The 18,163-nt window shown below is 45.5% G+C and overlaps 1 protein-coding gene across 1 annotated transcript in view; it reads right to left on the bottom strand.

The window, feature by feature from the left end:
• Window positions 1-18,163, bottom strand: part of LOC126109840 (solute carrier family 46 member 3-like) — a 612,447-nt gene that overhangs the window by 389,448 nt on the left and 204,836 nt on the right. The window lies entirely within an intron of this gene.

The raw sequence follows: 18,163 nt of genomic DNA, 5'->3' as shown, positions 1-18,163 counted from the left end.
TATATAGTGAAGAAAAATATGCATACTGTTCATTTCTGCTCTTAACGCCTTTATAAGAGACAGTCTGCACTCCTTCCGATCTGATCATGTAACCGTAGAAAAGTTGTGGAATGATTTCAAACAGATAGTATCGACCGCAACTGAGATATACACCACAAAAATTAATAAATGATGTTACTGATCCCCCATGGTACTCAAAACGGGTCAAATCACTGTTGCAGGAGCAGGGAAAAAAGCATGCCAAACTTAAAAAATGGTTCAAATGGCTCTGAGCACTGTGGGACTTAACATCTGAGGTCATCAGTCCCCTAGAACTTAGAACTACTTAAACCTAACTAACCTAAGGACATCACACACACATCCATGCCCGAGGCAGGATTCGAGCCTGCGACCGTAGCGGTCGCGCGGTTCCTGACTGAAGCGTCTAGATCCGCTCGGCCACAGCGGCCGGCTACCAAATTTAAAAGAACGCAAAATCCCCAAGACTAGTAAAGTTTTGCAGATATTCCAAATATAGCGCGTACTTCAATGCGAGATGAATAATTTCCACAACGAAACTCTGTCTCGGAATCTGGCAGAAGACCCAAAGAGATTCTGGTTCACACATAAAGCACACCAGTGGCAAGACGCAGTCAATACATTCACCGCCCGATAACAACGGTGAACTCACTGATGACGGTGTCAGTAAAGGAAATTTATTAAACGCGGTTTTCCAAAACTCCTTCACCAAAGAAGACGAAGTAAATATTCTTGAATTCCAATCAAGAACAACTGCCAAGATGAGAAACATAGAAACAGATATCCACGGTGTCGCAAAGCAGCTTAAATCACTTAATAAAAGCAAGGCTTCCGATCCTGATTGTATACCAGTCAGGTTCCTGTCAGAGTATGCTGATACAATAGCTCCATATTTAGCAATTATGTACAACTACTCGGTCACAGAAAGATCCGTGCTTAAAGACCGGAAAGTTGCTCATGTCACACCAATACCAAAAAGGGAAGTAGGACTAATCCGCTGAATTACAGGCCCATATTACTAACGTCGATTTGTAGTAGGGTTTTGGAACATGTACTGTATTCGAACATTATGAAGTACCTCGAAGAAAACAATTTATTCACACTTAGTCAGCACGGATTAAGAAAATATCGTTCTTCCGAAACACAACTACCTCTTTATACTCGTGAAGTATCGAGTGCTATCGACCGGGGATGTCAAATTGATTCCATATTTTTAGATTTCCAGAAGTTTTTCGACACCGTTCCTCAGAAGCGTCTAACCAAAATGCGTGCCTATGGAATATCGCCTCAGTTGTGCGACTCTACGCCGGCCGCGGTGGCCGTGCGGTTCTAGGCGCTGCGGTCCGGAACCGCGGGACTGCTACGGTCGCAGGTTCGAATTCTGCCTCGTGCATGGATGTGGGTGATGTCCTTAGGATAGTTAGATTTAAGTAGTTCCAAGTTCTAGGGAACTGATGACCTAAGATGTTAAGTCCCATAGCGCTCAGAGCCATTTTGTGCGACTCTATTCGTGATTTCCTGTCATAAACGTCACAGTTCGTAGTAATAGACGTAAAGTCATCGAGTAAAACAGAAGTAATAATCGGTGTTCCTGATCTACGTTAACGACATAGGAGACAATCTGAGTAGCCCCCTTAGATTATTTTCAGATGATGCTGTCATTTACCAATTTGCCGTGTTGTAAAGTAATCAGATGACCGAAACGAATTGCAAAATGATTTAGATTTGACATCTGTATGGTGCGAAAAGTGGCAATTGACCCTGAGTAAAGAAAAGTGTGAAGTCCAAAAATGTTCACATGTGTCTGAATTCCTAAGGGAACAAACTGCTGAGGTCATCGGTCCCTAGACTTACACGCTACTTAAACTAGCTTAAGCTAACTTATGGTAAGAACAACACAAACACCCGTGCCCGAGGGGGCTCGAACCTCCGGTGGGAGAGGCGGCATCTCGTAGTCGTGCGGTAGCGTTCTCGCTTCCCACGCCCGGGTTCCCGGGTTCGATTCCCGGCGGGGTCAGGGATTTTCTCTGCCTCGTGATGGCTGGGTGTTGTGTGATGTCCTTAGGTTAGTTAGGTTTAAGTAGTTCTAAGTTCTAGGGGACTTATCACCACAGCAGTTGAGTCCCATAGTGCTCAGAGCCATTCGAACCATTTGTTAACATTATAGACTTTTAGGTGAGGAAAGATGCAAAAGATGCAAAATTTCAAATGGTTCAAATGGCTCTGAGCACTATGGGACTTAACTACTGAGATCATCAGTCCCCTAGAACTTATAACTACTTAAACCTAACTAAGGACATCACACGCATCCATGCCCGAGGCAGGATTCGCACCTGCGACCGTAGCGGTCACGCGGTTCCAGACTGAAGCGCCTATAACCGCACGGCCACAACGGCCGGCGCAAAAGATGCAATTGTGACTAATCGAGAAGGGGGTCGGAGAAATTTCAGACTGATTCTGATACTTGTTAGGGAGTGGATAAACAATTCTAGGTGTTCGGAAAACTAGACTTTTGCTGTAGATGTTATTTTCAGGGTATATGGCGAGAGTGAAGAGGAGGGAAGTTCTGTGGCATCATTTTCAAGAGCATCTCTTCTGATGTTTATTATTTCATGTGTTAAGCTGAACAGTCAGAGTAAACGCACATTTTGACAGGTAAAACGAATGAATGCAAACAGTAATTTATTTATGTAAAAATCAGGATGTGGACTATATTCTAATATACAGATACCTCATATAATGTTTATTCCACATTAAATACACTGTAGATGCCTTAACGAAAACGGGGAAAAGTGTCAGGAACATAAATTAGATTGCAGCAAGAAACAGGTACGGACAGTACGAAACTAATATTTATGTGCTCCCTCCGGATAATGGCCACAGGAACAAATTTCTTAAAACTGCCATGCTTGCGTCGCCTAGTATGGTTTTCGATACACTCGTGTTGTGGCATCAGCCGAAGAAGAGAATGAGAATTGCCGCATTCCGCACTTTTGACTTCGACGAAAGCAGCTATGCTCCGTTAGTTTAAACGTACACAAGGCAACCCAAAGTTCTTACTCATCAAGGCATTACGTGGATACAGTAAGGCTCTATCTCCAAAATGCTATTTTGGAGCAGCGACGGAAACCGTTCGCCTCGCTGCTGTAGAATGTTCCAAAGTGAACTATCATGGGACTTTCGACGCTTTTCCTGATAGCATCGAGCGACGCAATTCATCAAAATAATGGCTCTGAGCACTATGCGACTCAACTCTGAGGTCATCAGTCCCCTAGAACTTAGAACTACTTAAACCTAACTAACCTAAGGACATCACACACATCCATGCCCGAGGCAGGATTCGAACCTGCGACCGTAGTGGTCGCGCGGTTCCACACTGTAGCGCCTAGAACCGCTCGGCCACTCCGGCGCCATTCGTCACGAAGATGACGTGCTACAGACGCGAAATTTAACCGACAGGAAGAAGATGCTGTGATACGCAAACGATTAGCTTTTCAGAGCATTAACACGAGGTTCGCGCCGGTGGCGACACCTACAACGTGCTGACATGAGGAAAGATTCCAACCGATTTCTCATACACAAACAGCAGTTGGCCGGCGTTGCCTGGTGAAACGTTGTTGTGATGCCTCGTGTAAGGAGGAGAAATGCGTACCATCACGTTTCCCACTTTGATAAAGGTCGGATTGTAGCCTATCGCGATTGCGGTTTATCGCATCGCGACATTGCTGCTCGCGTTGGTCGAGATCCAACGACTGTTAGCAGAATATGGAATCGGTGGGTTCAGGACGGTAATACGGAACGCCGTACTGGATCCCAACGGCCTCGTATCACTAGCAGTCGAGATGACAGGCATCTTATCCCCATGGCTGTAACGGATCGTGCAGCCATGTCTCGATTCCTGAGTCAACAGATGGGGACGTTTGCAAGACAACAACCATCTGAACGGACAGTTCGACAACGTTTGCAGCAGCACGGACTATCAGCTCGGAGACCACGGCTGCGGTTACCCTTGACGCTGCATCACAGACAGGAGCGCCTGCGATGGTGCACTCAACGGCAAAACGTCAGTTTTTCGGATGAATCCAGGTTCTTTTTTTAGCATCATGATGGTCGCATCCGTGTTTGGCGACATCACGGTGAACGCACATTGGAAGCGTGTATTCGACATCGCCATACTGGCGTATCACCGGCGTGATGGTATGTGGTGCCATTGGTTACACGTCTCGGTCACCTCTTGTTCGCATTGACGGCACTTTGAACAGTGGACGCTACATTTCAGATGTGTTACGACCTGTGGCTCTACCCTTCATTCGATCCCTGCGAAACCCTACATTTCAACAGGATAATGCACGATCGCATCTTGCAGGTCCTGTACGGCGCTTTGTGGATACAGAAAATGTTCGACTGCTGCACTGGAAAGCACATTCTCCAAATTTGTCACCAATTGAAAACGTCTGGTCAATGTTGGCCGAGCAACTGGCTCGTCAGAATTCGCCAGTCGCTACTCTTGATGAACTGTGGTATCGTTTTGAAGCTGCATGGGCAGCTGTACCTGTACACGCCATCCAAGCTCTGTGTGACTCAATGCCCAAGCGTATCAAGGCCGTTATTACGGCCAGGGGCGGTTGTTCTGGGTACTGATTTCTCAGGATCTATGCACCCAAATTTCGTGAAAATGTAATCGTTCGTCAGTTCTAGTATAATATATTTGTTCAATGAGTAACTGTTTATCATCTGCATTTGTTCTTGGTGTAGCAATTTTAATGACCAGTTGTGTGCATGTGTTATTGTCTGCATTATTCACTGAGATGACAAGATTCATGGAATACCTCCTGATATCGCGTTGCACCTGCTTTTGCCCGGCATAGTGTCGCAACTGGACGTGGCATGGATTTAACAAGGCGTTGGAATTATTCAGATATTCTGCCTCTATAACCGTCGATAATTGCGAAACATTTGCCGATGCAGAATTTTATGTACGTATTGACGTCTCGATTACGTCCCATAAACTTTCGATGGAGTTCCTGTCGGGAGATCCGCGTGGCCAAATCATTCGCTCGAACTGTCCAGAACGTTCTTCAAACCAGTCCCGAAGAATTGTGGCCCAGTGACATGGCATCGTTGTTTGCGAACATGAAGTCCACCAATGTCTGCAAATGGTTTACAAATAGCCGAACATAACCATTTCCAGTCACTTACAGGTTCAAATGAACACACCGATATTTGACTGTATTGCCGCGTGTGGTAGCCGCGCGGTCTCAGACATCCTGTCACGGTTCGCGCGGCTCCTTCCGACGAGAGGTTCGAGTCCTCCCACGGGGCATGGGTATGTGTCTTGTTCAGCCGGCCGGAGTGGCTGAGCGGTTCTAGGCGCTACAGTCTGGAGCCGAGCGACCGCTACGGTCGCAGGTTCGAATCCTGCGTCGGGCATGGATGTGTGTGATGTCCTTAGGTTAGTCAGGTTTAAGTAGTTCTAAGTTCTAGGGGACTGATGACCTCAGAAGTTCAGTCGCATAGTGTTCAGAGCCATTTGTCTTGTTCAAATGGCTCTGAGCACCATGGGACTTAGCGTCTGAGGTCATCTGATCCTTGGACTTAGAACTACTTAAACCTAACAAACCGAAGGACATCAGACACATCCATGCCCGAGGCAGGATTCGAACCTGCGACCACAGCGGTCGCTCGGTTCCAGACTGAAGCGCCTAGAACCGCTCGATCACAGCGGCCGGCTGTGTGTGTTGTGTGGTGTCACCGCCAGACAGCACACTTGCTAGGTGGTAGCCATTAAATCGGCCGCGGTCCGTTAGTGTACGTCGGACCCGCGTGTCGCCACTATCAGTGATTGCAGACCGAGCGCCGCCACACGGCAGGTCTAGTCCAGAGAGACTCCCTAGTACTCGCCCCAGTTGTACAGCCGACTTTGCTAGCGATGGTTCACTGACTACATACGCTCTCACGTGCAGAGACGACAGTTTAACATAGCCTTCAGCTGTGTCATTTGCTACGACCTAGCATGGCGCCATATTCAGTTACTAGAAGTCATATCTTGAAGAACGTATTCTGAACAGACAATATTGTGAATCATGTACTGTCAACAACGACGTTCACCATTAATGGATTAAAGTTAAGTATCAAACTAATTACGTCCGCTTTCTGAATTCTAATTCCTTGTCATGTTCCAGACCTCGCGTCAGTATAGTCCTTCCCTCCTCACGCCAGTCTCCAAGAGCTAAGACGCGTGCATTTCGGCCTCCTCTAGTAACACGGTGTTGGCTCTTGTGCCAACACAACATGTTGTCCTTCGTGTAAGTTAGTTTAAGTTAGATCAAGTAGTGTGTAAGCTTAGAGACCGATGACCTCAGCAGTTTGGTCCCATAGTACTTACCACAAATTTCCAAATTTGACTGTATTGTTCTTTATTTAACTACGATCCAGGTTTCGGCTTTTTATGCCATTTTCAAGTGAATGGCATAAAAGACCGAAACCTGGGTCTTAAGTAAATTAGTGACAATACAGTCAAACTGCAGTGCGTTCATTTAAAAATTTTTGTAAGAATGTTGAACATGAAAAACTGTTCAATTATAGGTTCAGATGGATGAAAGGACCCACTTCATTCCGTGTAAACACACCAGCACCATTATGTAGCCATCACCAGTGTGCGCAGTGCCCAGGATCCATCGCTTAGTGCGGGTCTGCACCACACGCTATCTCTACCATCACCTCTTACCAAATAAAATCGGGAGTCATTTGACCAGGCCACGGTTTGCCAATGGTGTAGGGTCCAATCGATATGGTCACGAGCCCACAAGAGGCGCTGCACGCGATGTCGTGCTGTTAGGGAAGAGTCTCGCATCTGTGGTCTGATGTCACAGCCCATTAACGCCAAATCTCGCAGTACTGTCATTCGTCGTACATCCAACATTGATTTCTGCAGTTATGGCTCCAAGCACTATGGGACTTATCATCTCAGGTCATCAGTCCCCCAGACTTAAATCTAACTAACGTAAAGACACCAAACACATCCATGCCCGAGGCAGGATTCGAACCTGCGACCGTAGCAGCAGCGCGGTTCCAGACTGAAGCGCCTAGAACCGCTCGGTCACAGCGGCCGCATCAGCAGTTATTCCACGCAGTGTTGCTTGTCTGCTAGCACTGACAACGCAAACGGCGCTGCTGTCGGTCGCCAAGTGGAGAGCGTCGGCCACTGCGTTGCCCGTGGTGGGGTGCGACGCCAGACATGTGTGGCGTTATCGGCACGCTCCTGACACTGTGGACGAATCAATACTGACTTCCCTAACGATTTCCAAAACGGAATGTCCCATGCATGTACAGGGTGTTTCAAAAATGACCGGCATATTTGAAACGGCAATAAAAACTAAACGAGCAGCGATAGAAATACACCGTTTGTTGCAATATGCTTGGGACAACAGTACATTTTCAGGCAGACAAACTTTCGAAATTACGGTAGTTACAATTTTCAACAACAAATGGCGCAGCGGTCTGGGAAACTCTATAGTACGATATTTCCCACATATCCACCATGTGTAGCAATAATATGGCGTAGTCTCTGAATGAAATTACCCGAAACCTTTGACAACGTGTCTGGCGGAATGGCTTCACGTGCAGATGAGATGTACTGCTTCAGCTGTTCAATTGTTTCTGGATTCTGGCGGTACACCTGGTCTTTCAAGTGTCCCCACAGAAAGAAGTCACAGGGGTTCATGTCTGGCGAATAGGGAGGCCAATCCACGCCGCCTCCTGTATGTTTCGGATAGCCCAAAGCAATCACACGATCATCGAAATATTCATTCAGGAAATTAAAGACGTCGGCCGTGCGATGTGGCCGGGCACCATCTTGCGTAAACCACGAGGTGTTCGCAGTGTCGTCTAAGGCAGTTTGTACCGCCACAAATTCACGAAGAATGTCCAGATAGCGTGATGCAGTAATCGTTTCGGATCTGAAAAATGGGCCAATGATTCCTTTGGAAGAAATGGCGGCCCAGACCAGTACTTTTTGAGGATGCAGGGACGATGGGACTGCAACATGGGCCTTTTCGGTTCCCCATATGCGCCAGTTCTGTTTATTGACGAAGCTGTCCAGGTAAAAATAAGCTTCGTCAGTAAACCAAATGCTGCCCACATGCATATCGCCGTCATCAATCCTGTGCACTATATCGTTAGCGTATGTCTCTCGTGCAGCAACGGTAGCGGCGCTGAGGGGTTGCCGCGTTTGAATTTTGTACGGATAGAGGTGTAAACTCTGGTGCATGAGACGATACGTGGACGTTGGCGTCATTTGGACCGCAGCTGCAACACGGCGAACGGAAACCCGAGGCCGCTGTCGGATCACCTGCTGCACTAGCTGCGCGTTGCCCTCTGCGGTTGCCGTACGGGGTCGCCCTACCTTTCCAGCACGTTCGTCCGTCACGTTCCCAGTCCGTTGAAATTTGTCAAACAGATCCTTTATTGTATCGCTTTTCGGTCCTTTGGTTACATTAAACCTCCGTCGAAAACTTCGTCTTGTTGCAACAACACTGTGTTCTAGGCGGTGAAATTCCAACACCAGAAAAATCCTCTGTTCTAAGGAATAAACCATGTTGTCCACAGCACACTTGCACGTTGTGAACAGCACACGCTTACAGCAGAAAGACGACGTACAGAATGGCGCACCCACAGACTGCGTTGTCTTCTATATCTTTCACATCACTTGCAGCGCCATCTGTTGTTGAAAATTGTAACTACTGTAATTTCGAAAGTTTGTCCGCCTGAAAATGTACTGTTGTCCCAAGCATAATGCAACAAACGGTGTATTTCTATCGCTGCTCGTTTAGTTTTTATTGCCGTTTCAAATATACCGGTCATTTTTGAAACACCCTGTAGCTCCAACTACCACTTCCGTTCAGAGTCTGTTAATTCCCATCGAGCGGCCATAATAACGTCGGAAACCTTTTCACATGTATCGCCTGAGGACAAATAACACTTCCGCCCATGATCTGCCCTTTTATACTACCGCCACGTGTATAGCCTAGGTACATTTCGCTGCCCCATGACGTTTGGAACGCCAATGAAGTTAATACCGTGCTTCAGAAACCATATGATAACTACATAAATAGTTTTGTCTTGCTTCCGACCGTGCTGTGGCCCCCTACCCTTCATAGCTCTATGGAACGTCCCCTTTGAAAAATTATGATTGCTGTGCTGATAAACCTCTTATGTCATTTGATTTTCAAACAGCTGAGCAGAACTGAACGTACTCACACAGTTCTCTCTTTACTTATTCTGATCATCACTAAACTGACACACAATATTTTTAGCGCAAGGCAATCGGACTTTTAATAATTTCTACAAAAGAATAGGCCTGAGTAACAATAGCATATACCTTTAATGAATCACTTATCTCACATAAATCTTCATTAGTCGAACTACTGCAATACAGCGAGCGCCAATACTGCCAGCTAAACAAAAGTTTCCAACTACTGAAGGCACTAACTACTGATAGGCATAGTTAGCAAATGAAAGATCTTGATAGAGAACAAACCTTAATAATGTTCAAAAACGTTGAACGGAATGGACAGTGTGTTGAAAGGGGCATATAAGGAAAACGAGGATAATGGAATGTAGTCGGGTCATGCTGGGGGAATTAGATTAGGAAATGACACACTTAAAGTAGTAAAGGAGTTTTGCTATTTCGGGAGCAAAATAACTGATGATGGTCGAAGTAGAGAGGATATAAAATGTAGACTGGCAATGGCAAGGAAAGCGTTTCTGAAGAAGAAAAATTTGTTAACATCGAGTATAGATTTGTCAGTAAGTCGTTTCTGAAAGTATTTGTATGGAGTGTAACCATGTATGGAAGTGAAACATGGACAATAAATAGTTTGGACAAGCTTTCGAAATGTGGTGCTACAGAAGAATGCTGAAGATTAGATGGGTAGATCACATAACTAATGAGGAGGTATTGAATAGAATTGGGGAGAAGAGGAGTTTGTGGCACAACTTGACTAGAAGAAGGGGTCAGTTGGTAGGACGTGGGCTTCAGTAGGTACTGGGAGATGAAGAAGCTTGCAGGGGATAGAGTAGCATGGAGAGCTACATCAAACCAGTCTCAGGAATGAAGACCACAACAACAACAATGTTCAAAAGTCATCATATATATATATATATATATATATATATATATATATATATATATATATATATATCAATTGATGACATGCATCTTTACAAATTTCGTTTTTCTGGCTGACACACGTCCAGATCGTCCGCTCCTAAAATTCTGTCATCTCTCTCCCCACATCCACCACTGCTGGCGGCTCACTTCCAACTGTCCAACGCTACGCGCTGTTCACATCCAACTGCCCAACACTACAATACCGAATATTCCAACAATGCCAACCAGCCACAGACTGCACACAGCACAGCCAGTGATTTTCATACAGAGCGCTACGTGGCGTTACCAACATTTTATTAATTTTGCGTCACTAGCTCAACCATTCTCCTTCCTCGTAAAGTCACTTTTTATGTAACAGAGAGCGCACACTAGCAACAACCTCTTCACTGTGAATACCACACGAAACTAAAGAAAATTTGAAGTGAGAATGACAGCAACGTGACTGTGTTGACAATGCTTACAAAAATGGCTCTGAGCACTATGGGTCTTAACAGCTGTGCTCATCAGTCCCCTAGAACGTAGAACTACTTAAACCTAACTAACCTAAGGACATCACACACATCCGTGCCCGAGGCAGGACTCGAACCTGCGACCGTAGCAGTCGCGCGGTTCCGGACTGCGCGCCTAGAACCGCGAGACCACCGCGGCCGGCGACAATGCTTACAAATGGCACTCATTGTTTAGCGTTTCTCCGCTTACTGATTCTTGCAAGGTCAGTACAACGGCTTGAAAGCTCGCACGTAGTTTCGAGAACTGATGAACAGACGAATGATTCAGCAGGGAGGCGGGATGCGAAGTTTCTACTTGGCGTCGCAAGCTTCGTTATTATCTGCTAGACAACAAATAATTTCAGCACACAGGAAAATAGTGCACAAATGGAGCAAAATAGTACAGGGTGATTCAAAAAGAATACCACAACTTTAAAAATATGTATTTAATGAAAGAAACATAATATAATCTTCTGTTATACTTCATTACAAAGAGTATTTAAAAAGGTTTTTCTTCACTCAAAAACAAGTTCAGAGATGTTCAATATGGCCCCCTCCAGACACTCGAGCAATATCAACCCGATACTCCAACTCGTTCCTCACTCTCTGTAGCATATCAGGCGTAACAGTTTGGATAGCTGCTGTTATTTCTCGTTTCAAATCATCAATGGTGGCTGGGAGAGGTGGCCGAAACACGATATCCTTAACATACCCCCATAAGAAAAAATCGCAGGGGGTAAGATCAGGGCTTCTTGGAGGCCAGTGATGAAGTGCTCTGTCACGGGCTGCCTGGCGGCCGATCCATCGCCTCGGGTAGTTGACGTTCAGGTTTCATAACTAACCTTTTTCGTAGGACTCTCCATACAGTTGATTGTGGAATTTGCAGCTCTGTGCTAGCTCTGAGAGTCGATTTTCCTGGGCTGCGAACAAATGCTTGCTGGATGCGTGCTACATTTTCATCACTCGTTCTCGGCCGTCCAGAACTTTTCCCTTAGCACAAACACCCATTCTCTGTAAACTGTTTATACCAACGTTTAATACACCACCTATCAGGAGGTTTAACACCATACTTCGTTCGAAATGCACGCTGAACAACTGTCATCGATTCACTTCTGCCGTACTCAATAAAACAAAAAGCTTTCTGTTGAGCGGTCGCCATCTTAGCATCAACTGACGCTGACGGCTAGTCAAAAGCGCCTCAAGCGAACAAATGTACAACTAAATGAAACTTTATAGCTCCATTAATTCGCCAACAGATACTGCTTAGCTCTGCCTTTTGTCGTTGCAGAGTTTTAAATTCCTAAAGTTGTGGTATTCTTTTTGAATCACCCTGTATTATACAAAACAAGCAGATAATGGTATCTGCTGAATAAAAACGTATTTCCAAATTTGCTTCATGAAGTAAGCAGTCAGAAGAACGTAAGTGCCCATACGTTTTGCTGATCCGAAAATAGAGATGCACTGACTCGAGACAGAAGAACGTGAGAGCCAATACGTTTATCTGTCACTAAATTAAGCTCACAACCTGGAGATACGCAGGAGCTCATTCTCGCAACGAGAAGAGATAGAGATACGCCGTTTTGAGACAACCTGATTACCGTGGGGGCATACATTAAAACAAAAAACCGGAAATCGCATTTATGGAGATACGTTCCTCTGACTATCACACGACGATAAAAACCTAACCAGCCTACTTACAGTTCCAGAGCTCTCACTGACGTATGTCTGAAAGTGTAACACTGTGCGTGTGGTAGTGTCTGTATTTCGGACTGGACGGGTCCTGCAGTGTGGCTAGGGCTGTGCGCAGTCCCGTCACGGTCTGCAGCGCCGCGTGGGAGGCGGGGGCGGCGGAGGACCTCAATCCGCGACGGCCGGGTGCGCGCGTGGCGGATGTTGCCGACAGCGCCGGCCGCCGCTGCCTCAACCTCAACCCCACCCTCAACCTCAACCACGACGGGCTCCTCTGTTAACCGAGCAACAGTACTGCTCAGAGGGTAGCACCGGTATGTTCTCGTCGCCGTTGAGGTCTTCGGGTCAGAGGCTGGTGTGACGCCTTTAGCCTACAGCCGCTGCCCGCCCCGGGACGAAACGCACGCAGTGCTCTGAGGTGACAAAAGTCGTGGCACAGCGAGTGCACAGACACAGCTCTTTGAAGTCAGTACCGCCATTACACTGTTTATTTGCAGTGTCCCATTTATACGATCATGATTTCGGCTTCAAAGTGCCATTATCACGTGTATTAAGTGTTATACAGTGCCTAAAATGGCATACTGTCGCCCGCATCTCGTGGTCGTGCGGTAGCGTTCTCGCTTCCCACGCCCGGGTTCCCGGGTTCGATTCCCGGCGGGGTCAGGGATTTTCTCTGCCTCGTGATGGCTGGGTGTTGTGTGCTGTCCTTAGGTTAGTTAGGTTTAACTAGTTCTAAGTTCTAGGGGACTGATGACCATAGCTGTTAAGTCCCATAGTGCTCAGAGCCATTTGAACCATTTTGGCATACTGTCGTATTTAAAATACACTATTAGACACATTGTCTAAGGTTCAAAATTTCTGGTAAGAGCCTACTGTTTTCTTTTATCACTGAGTATACCATCTTGGCTGAATTCAGTGCCTACGATAGCGTACTCAGTGATAAAAGACATCAGTAGGCTTCTACCAGAAATATTGACCCTTAGACAATGTCACCTATGGTAGAGAAACATGGGCAGTGACTGAAAGGGACTGGAGCAGACTGCAAGCAGGGGAAATGAAATTTCTCAGAGCATTTAATGGAAAAACAAGAATTGACAGAGTAAGGAATGTAGAGATTAGAAAGGACCTTAAAACAAGAAAGTATGAGAGAAGAAATTGAAAAAAAAAACAGATTAAGATCGTATGGGCATGTTTAGAGGATAACATGGGTAGGGACTCCCCAAAATTATGGAAGAACTGAAGATGGATGGAAAAACCTAGAGGGCGCCCAAGAACACGGTGGAAAATGGGAGTGAGAATATCTGTGGAAAGGGGAGGTGTGACCTGGCAGCAAGTGGAGGAAGAAAAGTGGTGGAGGGACCGAGCCAAATGGAGAGGACTCGTCAACACCCAGACCCGGCATTAGCAGGAGCGGGATTCGGATATAGATAGATAGACAATGTGTCTAATAGTGTATTTTAAATACGACAGTATGCCATCTTCGGCACTGTATAACACTTAATACTTTTGATAATGGCACTTTGAAACCGAAGCCATGAACGTGTAAATGTAAGAGTGCAAATAAAAAAAAATAATGGCGGTACTGACTATGAAGAAATATATTATGACTGTGGCCCCAAATTATGAAAATATTATTTAAAAAAATGATGACATGCACTACTGGCCATGAAAACTGCTACACCAAGAACAAATGCAGACGATAAACGGGTATTCATCGGAGAAATATATTACACTACAACTGACATGTCATTACATTTTCACACAATTTGGGTGCATAGATCCTAAGAAGTCAGTACCCAGAACAACCACCTCTGGCCGTAATAACGGCCTTGATACGCCTGGGCATTGAGTCAAACAGAGCTTGGATCGCGTGTACAGGTACAGCTGCCCATACAGCTTGAAGACGATACCACAGTTCATCAAGAGTAGTGACTGGCGTATTGTGACGAGCCAGTTGCTCGACCAACATTGACCAGACGTTTTCAATTGGTGACAAATGTGAAGAATCTGTTTTCCAGGGCAGCAGTCGAACATTTTCTGTATCCACAAAGCGCCGTACAGGCTCTGCAACATGCGGTCGTGCATTATCATGTTGAAATATAGGATTTCACAGGGATGGAATGAAGGGTAGAGCCACGGGTTGTAACACATCTGAAATGTAACGTCCACTGTTCAGAGTGCCGTCAATGCGAACAAGAGGTCACCGAGATGTGTAACCAATGGCACCCCATACCATCACGCCGGGTGATGCGGCAGTATGGCGATGACGATTACACGCTTCCAAAGGGCGTTCACCGCGATGTCGCCAAACACGGATGCGACCATCATGATGCTGTAAACAGAACCTGGATTCATCCGAAAAACTGACGTTTTGCCATTCGTGCACCCAGGTTCGTCGTCGAGTACACCATCGCAGGCGCTCCTGTCTGTGATGTAGCGTCAAGGGTAACCGCAGCCACGGTCTCCGAGCTGATAGTCCATGCTGTCGCAAACGTTGTCGAAATGTTGGTGCAGATGGTTGTTGTCTTGCAAACGTCCCCATCTGTTGACTCAGGGATCGAGACGTGGCTGCACGATCCGTTACGGCCATACTGATGCCTGTCATCTCGACTGCTAGTGATACGAGGCTGTTGGGATCCATTACGGCGTTCCTTATTACATTCCTGAACCCACCGATTCCATATTCTGCTAACAGTCATTGGATCTCGACCAACGCGAGCAGCAATGTCGCGATACGATAAACCGCAATCGCGATAGGCTACAATCCGACCTTTATCAAAGCCGGAAACGTGATGGTACGCATTTCTCCTCCTTACACGAGGCATCACAACAACGTTTCACCAGGCAACGCCGGTCAACTGCTGTTTGTGTATGAGAAGTCGGTTGGAAACTTTCCTCATGTAAGCACGTTACGGTATCGCCACCGGCGCCAGCTTTGCGTGTTTGCTGTGAAAAAGCTAATCATTTCCATATCACAGCATCGTCTTCCTGTCGGTTAGATTTCGCGTCTGTAGCACGTCATCTTCGTGGTGTAGCAATTTTAATGGCCAGTAGTGTATATGGCTGGCGGTAGTATGACGTACAGAAGGTATAAAACGGCAGTACATTGGTGGAGCCAATTGTGCTAAGGAATTCATGTGAATAGGTGCCTGACGTGAATATGTCCGCACGACAGGATTTAACAGACTGAACACGGAATGGTAGTTGAAACAAGACGCACGGGACATTCCTTTTCGGAAATCGTTAGGGAATTCAATATTCTGAGATCTACGGTGTCAAGAGCGTGCCGAAAATAACATATTTCATTCATTACCATTCACCACGGACAACGCAGTGTCTCACGGCTTTCACTTAACGACCGAGAGCAGCGGCGTTTGCTTAGAGTCGTTAGTGCTAATAGACAAGCAACACGGTGCGAAATAAACACAGAAATCCATGAGGGACGTACGACGAACGTATCCGTTAGGGCAGTGCAGCGAAATATGGCGTTAATGGTCCTGTGGCAGCAGTCGACCTATGCGAGTGCCTCTGCTAACAGCAAGTCATCGTCTGCATCGCCTCTTCTGCCCTCGCCATTTTTCATTGGCAGGACGCTTTGAAAATGTGACACATGTACTAAAGAGACTACGTTCGTCCGCTTCAGAATACTGCTGCGCAGTCTGGTATCCTTACCTGACCGAACTGACGGAGTGTATCGAGAAAGTTCAAAGAAGGGCAGCACGTTTTGTATGGGGTGTACAAAAAGTCTCTCGGCAGTGCCGTATGATTGTTAGCTGCGCGTGCCGTATGGTTGTTCGCCTGCCTGAGTTACTTCCCTTCAAGGGGACTCTCCCAGCATTCCTCTGTTTCGCTTATCTCAGTCAGCGTCAGTATTAGCGTTGGTGTGTGTCGTTACGTGTTGACGTGAACGTTTTAGTTCTTTTGTTTGTTTCGTTTTTGTCACTGTTAAAATGCTAACCATTGAATAACCTGTGTTTTTAGTCGAACAGGTGTTCGAAGTTGGCTGTAAATACACAATTGCAGTTCGTCAAACATTTAATTCAGTTTTTCCGGAGACAATACTCCCACATCGCCATATTGTGCGAGATTTGATTAACAAATTTCGAAGTACGAGTTCAGTGACAGATGCACCGAGAAGTGGTCGTCCTAGCGTTTTGTCCGAGGATAAACTACTCGATATTTCCGATAAAATGTCCACGAGTCTGAACAAGTCAGTAAGAAAACTCGCCCAGGAAATCAATGTTAGTGTCTGAACGGCCCACACGGCTATAACTAATAAATAAGAACTTTTTGCCATACAAAGTGACAGTCGTGCAAGAACTGAAAAATACTAATCATGGCAAGAGACATTGTCAATGGTTCAAAAATTACGTTTAACAAAATGGAAGGGACATTCTTAATGAAACGTTTTTGACTGATGAGGCGTGGTTTCATTGATCCTGGTACATGAACTTGTAAAATACTCGTAAGTGGAGTACTGCGAAACCATTGTGTGTTCATCAGGAACCACTTCATTCCGTGAAAATAGGAGTGTGGATTGCAATTTTTAGACATCGGTTTGTCGTCCCATATTTTCCAACGAAACAATAAACGCACAACGATACTGCAGTGATATTCTGTATCCATTCATAGGAGAACTTTTGTTAACTGAAATACTTCGCTGTTATTTTCAACCGCGCATACAGCTCGCGTTTCAATGTCACTGCTTGCTGATGTTTTTGGTGATCGCATAATTTCACAGGGACTTTGGCCTCCACGATCGCCTGACCTAACACCACCTGAGTTTTTCTTCTGGGGTGCAGCGAAAGCAACTGTCTAAAAAAACCGTCCAAAATCCATCGATGAATTGAAAGCTGCAATATCCATTGTCACTGCTTCTGTTACAGCTTGTGTTTCGAAACATGATTAGACGAATTGAATTGTGTATTCAATAACAGAGGGGACACTTTCAACTTTTAATGTGAAAATTTGTAAGTAAAAATGAATATTCAGTAAATTAATAACTTGTATTTCACTGAGTTTCATTTCGGTATATTCAATGCGGCAAACGGCAAGCGCGGCTAACAATCATACGGCACTACGGAGAGACTTTTTGAACACCCCGTATTGTTGCGAAGTAGGGGAGAGAATTTCAGTGAAATGATACAGGATTTGGGGTGGATATTATTAAGACAAAGGCGTTTTTCGCTGCGACGGAATCTTCTGACGAAAGTTCGGTCACCAGCTTTCTCCTCCGAATGCTAAAATATTTTGTTGACGCCGCCCTACATCGGCAGAAGCTGTCGGCATAACGAAATAAGGGACATCACAGCTCGCACCGAAAGGTACAGATATTCGTTTTTTTTTCGTGCGCTGTACGACATCGGAATAATAGACAATTATTGGGAAGGTGGTTCGATGAACCCTCTGTCAAGCACATAAATGTGATTACTTTTGAATACGTTGTGGGAGTAAACAGTGATCAAAGTGTTACAAATATTTACTATCAAAAACAGTCTTGATAACAATTTATTTATTACGGTGTCTGGTTTCGATCACTACTGTGGTCATCTTCAGACGTACAAGTCGTATACAAAGATTTAATTAGAGGACTACATACGTTAAAGAAAATACATAAAGTTATAAAGCTATAAAACGATGAATTACCATTGAGTAGGAACCTCTTTCTGTTGGAGAATCACTACTGGAGAAACAAGTGCACGTCTTACTATATATAATGGAGGCTCCGCCCACTTCTGAAGCAATAATGTCATTACTAATCAATGGGTTATAGGTCGAATAACAACGTTAAATTTCT

Source organism: Schistocerca cancellata, chromosome 12 (genome assembly GCF_023864275.1).
Source record: "Schistocerca cancellata isolate TAMUIC-IGC-003103 chromosome 12, iqSchCanc2.1, whole genome shotgun sequence".
In the NCBI taxonomy this organism is placed as follows: Eukaryota; Metazoa; Arthropoda; class Insecta; order Orthoptera; family Acrididae; genus Schistocerca; species Schistocerca cancellata.
This window is presented reverse-complemented; position numbering and strand designations above follow the sequence as displayed.